The 11,851-nt window shown below is 39.0% G+C and overlaps 1 long non-coding RNA gene across 1 annotated transcript; it reads left to right on the top strand.

Annotated features, from left to right (window-relative positions):
* The first annotated feature begins 1,294 nt into the window (after positions 1 to 1,294).
* Positions 1,295 to 10,850, top strand: LOC106004645. Its single transcript, XR_001177689.2, has 4 exons — positions 1,295 to 1,739; positions 5,618 to 6,006; positions 8,155 to 8,296; positions 10,812 to 10,850. It is a non-coding gene; the product is annotated as an uncharacterized LOC106004645 (long non-coding RNA).
* The last annotated feature ends 1,001 nt before the right edge of the window (positions 10,851 to 11,851 follow it).

Raw genomic sequence — 11,851 nt, 5'->3', positions numbered from 1 at the left:
AAGGTTTTCGCCAGCTCCACCGAGACTGCGTTTGCTGTAGCGGGCTCTACCGCCGCAGCTCACAGTCCCTGAAGCAGCTGCAGTCGTCGAGGCTGCCTCTGATGCTATTCAAAACGCCGGGGCTGCCTGAGGGGTCTATGTCGACGCGGCTAATGTCACTCGGCGCGTTCAGTTCAGCTTGCTTTCTGCTTCACCACGTAGACCGCTGCTTGTAGCTCCGGCTCCATCCGGCTCACAGATCCTCCTGCCGACTGCTAGGAGACAATGCGGAGCCAGCCTTTTCAAGGGCGAGGGGGAGGGACTAGACTGAGGAGAGGAAGGGGAAAAGGAGGGGGGTTGAGTGAGGGGAGGGCGGGGGTAAGGGGAGAAGTAAACCAGAGTCCGGGCCTCCTGCTGGGAGGGGATGGCGCTACGCCTACCTGCAGCTGGGCAACCCTCCTCTGGTCCCACTCCTGCACCCCACATCTCCCACCGCTCCGGGAGCGACCCCTCCCGGGTGAGAGGGAATCAGGGGAGATGGGCAGGGGCTAGATGGCGGTAAGCTTAGGAAGTACTCTTTCCCGCCAGGAAAGAAGGCTGACTGGGCTGGCTGCTCGCTCCCGTGTAGGACCCGCCGCTGGGGAAAACGAGCCGCTTTCCGGGCGGGTTTTGCAGATTAAGAATTAGGGCATGCGTTGCTCCTCTCGGTCTTCTACTCCTTGCTGTCTTGGCCTCCTTTTAACTCATTCACATGATCTTACAGAAGTTTTATTTCATTTTTGTTATGTGTGCTTTTCTCCTGATCCCTCTGAGGGCCCTGACTCCAGCTAGAGAGCAAGCATTCAAAAGTATCCTTTCTCGTGCAAAGGATACTTAAGGCAAACTGGCGAAAGTAGGGGCAGGAGCCTGGCGAAACCATTGGAGCCAAGAGACTGTCTGCATATATCATTCTCAACTGCGAGCCTCCTCGATCGCCTTTCAGATTGATTTTCAGGGGGCGGCAGAGAGAGGGATAAGGGGGAGGTCAAACATTTGGCTACCCCAGACAACAAGTACATGGGAGAGTAAGCAAGTCGGTGGCTTCGGGCTGCTTTAGGGAGAGGTCTAGCACTTCGCTGCCTGGAACCCTGCAGCATTGCGGATGTGGACAGCACCGTTTCTAAGGTAGGAAAGGATGCAGGGAGGGAGGAATCTAGCCCTGAGTCCGCAAGATTGGTGCTTGCCAGAGCGCTCCAGCAGCTTCCTTAGTGACGCCAGGTCAGCTAAGGCATAAGAGGTCTCTCAAGAACACTAAAGCAAGGAGGGACAGTGCTGCGGGTTTATGGCTTTGATGGATCGTGGGTTATCTAGAAACAGGGCTAATGTCCTCGTCCTAGTCATAGGGCCAAAACCTTCCCAGTCGATATACTCTGATTTTTACTCCAAAAAGGGAGTCCTTAAATTTACCCAGAGGCCAGAAAATGAACCAGTAAATTCCTCTTCAGAAAGTTTTTTTTTTTGGGGGGGGGGATCCATTTTCCATGCTTAACCAAGAGGAAAAAATTATCTTTCTAGTGTTCTGCTTTGTTCTGAGGAGGAGACTTTCTTTCCTGAAATAAAGAGAAAAAGCAGATAATGTTTTGGGGGTGCCAAGAGCACAGTATTCGTTTTTATTTTCTGTATATTGGATGAAAGAGAAAATGCATCTGCACAGGGTAGACCATCAAGAAGGGGAAGATGTTAATTATCATGAGTTGATGTTCTCTAATAGCTTCTTCATGGTAAGTTTTTGGTGGTTGTTTCTGTTTCGTTTTTTTTTTTTTTTTTTTAAATCGAAGGGCAAATCTTTATGTCTTCTTTCCCTAGTATGTCCATCTCCATCTTCATAACTGTCTTCTTTCCAATTTCTGGTATTTTTTTAAAGGTTAAAACCTTCGTTCAAATAATCCTCGCACCACTTTCCTTTTCTTTTTGCTGTTGATCGATCGATTGATTGATTGGTTGGTTGGTTTTAAACTTAAAGCTACTATTGAGAGTGTCATTAACACTGCAGTTCAGTATGATCTTCATGAAAGAGGACACACTGAAGTATTTACTATTACATTTTACTCCTCCTGTAATTTTGCCTGCATTATTCATAGTATCCAGCACATGCATCATCCTCTTGTTGGGAATTAAGAAAATGTCTTAGAGATGAAGTCAGAAGCTGTCAAACAGTTACAGTTCTGACTCTTGGGGTTTGCACTTCTGGATAATACTCCACCATAGAGGATGGCAGGAACTCAATGAAAATAAAATTACTGATTGATCCAGGACAGTGTGGAGAAAATCCCATGGAGGCACTCTCAGAGCACTAATAATCTATTTATAACATCCACTTTATTGTTTACAACTTACATCATTTTAAAATTTTTATTATGATCCTTTATTTAGAAAAATAACTCAGTAGCAATTGTGAGCATGGAATACTGAGACCATAGATTTAAAATATAACATCCTCTTTAGATACCAATTAACTGATTTCTTAAAATTTCCACCTAAATTCAATGCAGGAGGCAAGAACTGATCAGTCATTGTTGAATTAAATTGTTGAATTGAAGCGTTTAGTTATCATCGTGCCAGACTCAAGAGGTTAATATTATTATCCACATTTTATAGATCCTGAAACTGAAATTCATGGAGGACAGATATTTTGCATAAGACCATGGAGCTGATGAGTAACAGACTCTGGCTTTCCATTCAGAGTGTATAACTCCTAAATTCAGCAACATAGTTGTTTTATAGTTAATCTGGATTATTCTATAATGTATAGCACAACATTTAGTTTTAAGTGTACAGCCCAATAGAAAATTATCTCTGTAGAGTGGGAACATTACTTACAGACCAAGGAGACTACCAGTTGAACTAAGTAAATCAGAAAATCATCTGAGAAATGCAGTTTGTTGATTAAACTGACAGATATCCACATCTGATAATAATGAAAATGTTTCCCATTTTCTCTTCTGTGTTCTGTCTGATGGTGGCATCAATGAGCAATGACATAACCAAAAGCCAGAGCATGTGGCAAAAGCTCTCCTTTTGGTGCTTTAACTCTAAAGGAACTGATGGGGACTCAACTCTTCTTATGTACAAAGAGAAGGACTCCCTGATTAAATGTCTTTTACGCACCACAAATATTATTTACATTGTCCTATTAATTCTCAAAACCGTTCTGTGAAATAGCTCTTATTAGTTTCATTTTCTTTTTTTAACCAATGGGGAAACAGAGATTCACAGAGATTAGATAAAATGCCCAAGTTTCTATAGGTATAAAGTATAGAGAGGTGGGAAATTCAAACCCATGCCATTTCTAGTCCACTATGCTGACCTCCTGTTGCGTGGCTACACATTTTCAGAATTTGCTTTACATTAAAAACTATATCATTAACAAAAGCCTTCAAAAGTTAAAAGGATACTGTAGGAATTTGGTTTTTAGAGGAAATACCATGAAAGAGCCGTGACATTTATTGCATTTTCTTTGTTTAGTGTTCTAACTTGGAAATTGATCCTGGGTTCTGCTAAGATCAGAAAAGGGAAATTATGGTAATGTGTACCCTAGAAAAACAGAAATCTGTCTGATTTGTGAAGATTAAACTATGAAGCCATTTTGTAATTTTAGAATGGATCAGAGAAGAGATTTAAAATACTTCAATGAGTAAGGATGTTTCTCAGGCTGGTAAGAATTAATTAAAACTGAGAAATAATGTGTTAATGTGAAAAAGACCCAGCCAGCCTACTCTGACTTTTACACCAAAGAGTGAGTCCTTAAATCGGCCATGGAAACCTTGTCAAAAAAGAGTCAGAGAGATGAGCCTTGGTAGCTCCTATTCATATTCATTGTCATCTCACTAGTGAACCACCATTGATATGAGATTGATGAAGCAAATCAAATATTCTGAGATTTCAGTTGCCCTTGCCTTGAAACATCCCTTATCAAGCAGTGTGATTGCAATTTGACTTCCCATGTACTGTTTGCACAGAGAATGCACAGGCCATGCAGATAGATAAGAATGATACTTTGTATCATGTGATAGTTGTTTTGCATAAAACCCCATTCATCTTTGTGTTGTCCACAACAACTTGCATTGTACATTGTACATAAGTGTTACAATCTATGAATAATCATTGTTATTGAGAAAGTAGGTGGGCATGTGACCATAAAACTGTAATACTGGATGAATTACATTCTGTATATTTTTCATTTTTAATATTAACCATCTGCAATAATTCCAATTAGTGTGCCCAGTGGCTCAGAAAAGAACTGTGATTTTAGATCAAATTTGGAGTTCTGGCTCTGGCATTTTTAGGTCTGTGGCTGTGGGCAAATTAATCTCTGGACTTGTACTGTATAAGATAAACACTAGCCACATAAGACTATTGAGCACTTGCAATGTGACTAATCCAAATTGGGATGCTCTGTAAGTATAAAATGAATACCTTATTTTGAAGATTTACCACATGCACATACACACATATGTAAAATATATCATTAATACTTTACATAAATTGTATGATGAAATGATAATAGTTTGACTAATTGGTTAAACATATTATTAAAATAATTTCACCATTTGTTTTCAATATTTTAAATGTAGCTACTAGAAAGCTTTAAATTACATATATGACTTGGATTATACATGTTTTTCTTTTTGTAAGATTTATTTATGTATGTATGTATTTATTTATTTATTTTGAGAGAAAGAGAGTGCATGGGGGAGAGGGGCAGAGGGAGAAAGAGAGAGAAACTTAAGCAGATTCCATGCTGAATGCAGAGCCCAACCCAGGGCTCAGTCTCAGGACCCTGAGATTATGATTTGAGCAGAAACCAAGAGCTGGAGGCTTAACTGACTGTGTCACCCAGATGCTTCTCTATATGTGTTCAATGAACTATCCTAAAAAGCTTCAATTTCTTTACCCCCAAAATGTAGATAATAACCTTATTTACCTCAAATTATTATAATGATATTTATCTATTTATTTATTTTAAATATTTTATTTATTTGACAGACAGAGATCACAAGTAGGCAGAGACGCAGGCCGAGAGAGACAGAGAGCCGGGGGGGGGGGGGGGGCAGGCCTCCTACTGAGCAGAGAGAGCCCAATGAGGGGCTTGATCCCAAGACCCTGGGATCATGACCTGAGCCAAAGGCAGAGGCTTTAACCTACTGAGCCACCCAGGCACCTCTATAATGATATTTAAATAAAATAATGCACCTAAAATTCTTATCACAGTATCTGATAATAAGCTAAAATTTGTCACTGTCTAGGAGTTTGGAATAAAGAGGTTAAGTAATTTTTTTTTTTTTTTTAAGAAACTTACGGGCACCTGGGTGGTGTAGTCAGTTAAGCCTCTGCCTCTTGGTTTCAGTTCAGGTCCTGATTTTGGGGTAGTGAGATAGAGCTCCATATTGGGCTCCCTGCTCAGCAAGGAGTCTGCTCAAGACTCTCTCTCTCCCTCTCCCCCTCCTTTTCTTTCTTAAATAAATAAGAAACTTAAACTCTGATGGATTAGGGACTAACTAAGGAGAAAACTTTAGTTAATAATTCATTTTTATTTATGTATTTTTAAGTTATTATTTAAATTCCAGTTAGTTAACATATAATGTAATATTAATTTCAGGTGTGCAATATAGTGATTCTACACTTCTGTGCAAGACCGGGTATTCATCCAGCAAGTATTTTTATTTATTTTTGTCCCAAGTGAAATCATTCTACTTTTCTCTCTAAAAACAACAAACATACATGTGTGCAGCAGGGTGAAGGAACAATATTGTGACATAAAAAACAATAATGTTTTTGAAAGTGCTTTGAAGAGTTAGAAATACTTTCTCAAGTCCAAAGATTTTTACTATCATAATTTATATGGACACTTTTACATTTAATTGGTGGATATTTCTACTGTTGAGACATTCAAGTCATAAATGAAAATAAGGCTGAAATTGGTGTAGGTACACAGAGGACAAATGAATTTCTGCAGAAGCTAAAGATACAGGAATGGGAGAAAACCGGGTAGGTACAGAATTCTTTTTTTTTTTTAATTTATTTTTTATTTTCAGCATAACAGTATTCATTATTTTTGCACCACACCCAGTGCTCCATGCAATCCGTGCCCTCTATAATACCCACCACCTGGTACCCTGACTTCCCACCCCCCGCTCCTTCAAAACCCTCAGATTGTTTTTCAGAGTCCATAGTCTTTCATGGTTCACCTCCCCTTCCAATTTCCCCCAACTCCCTTCTTCTCTCTAACTCCCCATGTCCTCCATGCTCTTTGTTATGCTCCACAAGTAAGTGAAACCATATGATAATTGACTCTCTCTGCTTGACTTATTTCACTCAGCATTATCTCTTCCAGTCCCATCCATGTTGCTACAAAAGTTGGGTATTCGTCCTTTCTGATGGAGGCATAATACTCCACAGTGTATATGAAACACATCTTCCTTATCCATTCATCCGTTGAAGGGCATCTTGGTTCTTTCCACAGTTTGGCAACCGTGGCCATTGCTGCTATAAACATTGGGGTACAGATGGCCCTTCTTTTCACTACATCTGTATCTTTGGGGTAAATACCCAGTAGGGCAATGGCAAGGTAATAGGGAATTTCCATTTTTAATTTCTTGAGGAATCTCCACGCTGTTCTCCAAAGAGGATTTTTTTTAATATAATTTTTTATTTTTTATAAACATATATTTTTATCCCCAGGGGTACAGGTCTGTGAATCACCAGGTTTACACACTTCAGAGCACTCACCAAAGCACCTAGCCTCCCCAATGTCCATAATCCCACCCCCTTCTCACAAACCCCCTCCCCCCAGCAACCCTCAGTTTGTTTTGTGAGATTAAGAGTCACTTATGGTTTGTCTCCCTCCCAATCCCATCTTGTTTCATTGATTCTTCTCGTACCCACTTAAGCACCCATGTTGCATCACCTCTTCCTCATATCAGGGAGATCATATGATAGTTGTCTTTCTCTGCTTGACTTATTTCGCTAAGCATGATACGCTCTAATTCCATCCATGTTGTCACAAATGGCAAGATTTCATTTCTTTTGATGGCTGCATAGTATTCCATTGTGTATATATACCACATCTTCTTGATCCATTCATCTGTTGATGGACATCTAGGTTCTTTCCATAGTTTGGCTATTGTGGACATTGCTGCTATAAACATTCGGGTGCACGTGCCCCTTTGGATCACTACGTTTGTATCTTTAGGGTAAATACCCAATAGTGCAATTGCTGGGTCATAGGGCAGTTCTATTTTCAACATTTTGAGGAACCTCCATGCTGTTTTCCAGAGTGGCTGCACCAGCTTGCATTCCCACCAACAGTGTAGGAGGGTTCCCCTTTCTCCACATCCTCGCCAGCATCTGTCATTTCCTGACTTGTTGATTTTAGCCATTCTGACTGGTGTGAGGTGATATCGCATTGTGGTTTTGATTTGTATTTCCCTGATGCCGAGTGATATGGAGCACTTTTTCATGTGTCTGTTGGCCATCTGGATGTCTTCTTTGCAGAAATGTCTGTTCATGTCCTCTGCCCATTTCTTGATTGGATTATTTGTTCTTTGGGTGTTGAGTTTGCTAAGTTCTTTATAGATTCTGGACACTAGTCCTTTATCTGATATGAGGCTTCTAAGGCCTTCAGCAGTTTAACTGTAGAAATACCTTAACTAGCTGATGACAAAAAGCATTGCTCAACTAGAGAAACTAGAGGGTGCTGTTAGTGAATGCTTAGAAGAATGAATACAACCTTCCAACCCCCTTCCCCCTCTCCATCACTATAGGTGATAAGAATTTGTAAACGGTATACCTGTGAAATGAAACTAATATTCTCCATTCCCTCCTGGATATGATTTTTGTTTTTGTTTTGTCCTGGAACTAGCCTTACAACATTACCAATATAGTAAAATAGTAGAAGTTTGTTATAATACTCTGGCAAATAATTGGGAAAAGTTTGAAATGATTCCCTACTCTGAGGAAAGCTATCAAAGCCCAAAGAAGGGATGATAAGAAACAGAAATACCCAAGTAAGGACTTTCAAAGAGGGAAAGATTTCAGCAGGAATTCCTGACTACACCAACAACCTCTGTAATTAAATACAGGTAAGACAGTTACTTGGAAATCATACCATATTTTTTTTTCTCTCTCTCTCTCTAGGCTTGAATAGCTATACAGACTTGCTGTGGACAGAGACTGCAGCTGAATTTCTCTCATAGAAGCCTGGGACTTATGGCCTCGTGTGTATAGATGAACTTTGCTGAAGCATTGAGCTCTGATTAATGCAATTAAATGAGTAAAGGTATGTGGTATTGTCCTCAAGGTTTCTGTTTCTCCTACTATACTCTTATTTTTCTATAGATGAGTAGTTGAAAACTGTACTGGATGTGGCTTTTCATCTCTGTGTTATTTACCTATATTGTGATGGAAACACAGGAGCAGAGAAAATGTGTCTTTTAAAGCACTGAAGGACCATAGTGCTGTTAATGGTCTTTGTCCTCTTTTCCTTAGGACAGTCTTTATCTTGAGTTATTCAGATGTTTCTTGGTGAAGTGAAAGAGACAAAGAGGTTTTGGTTGCTGAGGAAAGCAGAATTCATTTTATTGTTTCTTTCTATTTTTTTTTGCTATTTTTTATAATTTATTTTTATTTATTTTCAGCATAACGATATTTGTTATTTTTGCACCACACCCAGTGCTCCATACAATCCGTGACCTCTCCAATACCCACCACCTGGTATCCCAACCTCCCACCCCCCTGCCCCTTCAAAACCCTCAGATTGTTTTTCAGAGTCCATGGTCTCTCATGGTTCACCTCCCCTTCCAATTTCCCCCAACTCCCTTCTTCTCTCTAACTCCCCATGTCCTCCATGCTATTTGTTATGCTCCACAAATAAGTGAAACCATATGATAATTGACTCTGCTTGACTTATTTCACTCAGCATAATCTCTTCCAGTCCCATCCATGTTGCTACAAAAGTTGGGTATTCGTCCTTTCCGATGGAAGCATAATACTCCATAGTGTATATGGAACACATCTTCCTTATCCATTCATCCGTTGAAGGGCATCTTGGTTCTTTCCACAGTTTGGTGACCATGGCCATTGCTGCTATGAACATTGGGGTGCAGATGGCCCTTCTTTTCACTACATCAGTATCTTTGGGGTAAATACCCAGGAGTGCAATTGCAGGGTCATAGGGAAGCTCTATTTTTAATTTCTTGAAGAATCTCCACACTGTTCTCCAAAGAGGCTGCACCAACTTGCATTCCCACCAACAGTGTAAGAGGGTTCCCCTTTCTTATTGTTTCTTTTTAATTTTTTTATTTTTTATAATTTCTTTTCAGTGTACCAGAATTCATGGTTTATGCACCATAGCCAGTGCTCCATGCAATACATGCCCTCCATAATACCCATCACCAGGATCACCCAACTTCCCACCCCCCGCCCCTTCAAAACCCTCAGATTGTTTTTCAGAGTCCATAGTCTCTCCTGGTTCATCTCCCCTTCCAATTTTCCTCAACTCCCTTCTCTTCTCCATCTCCCCATGTCCTCTGTGTTATTCCTTATGCTCCACAAATAAGTGAAACCATATGATAATTGACTCTCTCTGCTTGACTGATTTCACTCAACATAATCTCTTCCAGTCCCGTCCATGTTGCTACAAAAGTTGAGTATTCATCCTTTCTGATGGAGGCATAATACTCTGTAGTGTATATGGACCACATCTTCCTTATGCATTCATCCGTTGAAGGGCATCTTGGTTCTTTCCACAGTTTGGTGACCGTGGCCATTGCTGCTTATAAACATTGGGGTACAGATGGACCTTCTTTTCACTACATCTGTATCTTTGGGGTAAATACCCAGGAGTGCAATGGCAGGGTCATAGGGAAGCTCTATTTTTACTTTCTTAAGGAATTTCCACACTGTTCTCCAAAGTGGAAAGCAGAATTATTTTTTATTGTTTCTTTTAACATTTTATTGTTTCTTTTAACATGGAGATTGAGTTTAATTTTTTTTCCCCCATTCTACTAATACTCCTATGTAGTCATCTCCTCAGGAAATAGGTGTCAGCTCTTGCTCTAAATTTAGGAAATACACACACATAAGAGACTAATCATGTAATTTTTCCAGAGCAATATACTAGCATTGGTAAAAATATACATTTTTTTAAAGAGTTCTGGGCTAATATCGTACCACTCTGAGCCTTCTTTAAGACTCTTTATTTCTGTTTTAAGGTATGGCTATGAACTAATTAACTGAACTTTTATATAGTTTGTGAAATCAGTTATATTTTTGATGTATGATAACAAATATACTGTGTATTTGTGTATTTGATTGAAATGTAGAAAATTATTTAACTTTTTAAACAACTGTTATGTTTTAATCAACATAGTGTTTAGTAGATTGCTACTATGAGCCAGTTTTTTTTAATAGAATGCTACAGATATCTCATTTTAAGTGATTAGATGTGTGTTTAGATAACTAATGTAGAGTTTCTGTTTTCTTTTAAGACTGGAAATTTTTATTTTATCATTACTGAAACTTAGATGAATGTCAGTTTCTGTGTTTGGATAGAGTGTTAAAACCAAGACTTCTCATTTACCAAAGCACAGCTGGTCTCCACTATTACTTTAAGATTTCCTTTCACATAAGGTGAAGAGCAGTGATTCACCTTACTCTCATGCAAAAAAAAAAAAAAAAAAAAGTCTTGAATTTTTCAATTAATCACTATTTGTTAACTAAGTTCTAAAGAAAGTTAAACTATAGATGCAATTTGGCACATGACTGATTCTGTTGTGTTTGTCTTTTTTTGACAGGCTACATAGGGAAGGAAAAAGTGTTTGGAGCATAGAGGGTTCTCTTTTTAAAGAAAAAAAATCATAACAAAATTGGCAATGAAAATAAAATACTGTTTCTGGATTCCTTCTACTGTGAACGTTGTTATTATCACTAGGCTCCATCTTCTCTAGTATTGTTACTGGAGTTCAAAACACTAAGGGAGCTTTACCTTTAGACTGAACCTAATCCAGTCATATCAAAGAATCCTTTAAAAATCTAATAGGTTTTCAAATTCAGTGTGTTTTCAGACCTAGTAGTCAGTGTCTTGAGCTGAATCCAACAAATACAAGTTTTACTCCGAGTCCAATTCTAGTGATCTAACTTGTATAATTAGCTATCTACCTCAGTTATTCTGAGTGGCACTCTGGTACCCACTGCAAGTACCAGTGTGAAGGCTCTGATATGCAGTTGGAACATTGCCTAGTTTAGACTGGTCCATTTCCCTGGTGCTCTAGGTTCAGTATCAGTGAAATATTACCTCCTTGGCTGAGTGTCATGATCCCAAGAGGAAAGCCTTCTTAGAACTGTCCTATAAATACCAAAATAACTTATGACTCTATCCTTACATTTTATGTATTACATTCTTGGGTCATTTAGTCTATGGAAGATGATGAAGTGGGTAGGCTATGTTGATAAGCCTTTTGTAATTCATCACAAGTAATGATATGTTATTCAAAAATCTTTATAAATTTTGAACAGTGCAACTGAATGACTTAACACCTATACTTCCACTCCCATCAGTTATAAATTATTCTCCAAAAGTAACCATAGTAATGTAACAATCATAGAAGAATTTCAATAAAATATTAAAAATTGTGAAATTAACTTTGTCATAAACTTGTTAAATGACAGAGGTTTCCAAATGTTCTATGAATTATTAAAATTGCCCCATTTTAAATAAGGATCACTTGGGGTGGGGAGCTTAAATGGATTTCTGAAAAGACAATAATATTTTAAAAGTGCATTTACAAGGGCACCTGGGTGGCTCAATTGGTTAGAGGGCTGCCTTCAGCTCAGG

The sequence above is a fragment of the Mustela putorius genome, unplaced genomic scaffold (assembly GCF_011764305.1).
Source record: "Mustela putorius furo isolate JIRA1106 unplaced genomic scaffold, ASM1176430v1.1 tig00001374_pilon_pilon_pilon, whole genome shotgun sequence".
NCBI classification, from domain to species: Eukaryota; Metazoa; Chordata; class Mammalia; order Carnivora; family Mustelidae; genus Mustela; species Mustela putorius.
Note: the sequence above shows the minus strand (reverse complement) of the source record. Positions and strands in the feature narration are given on the sequence as shown.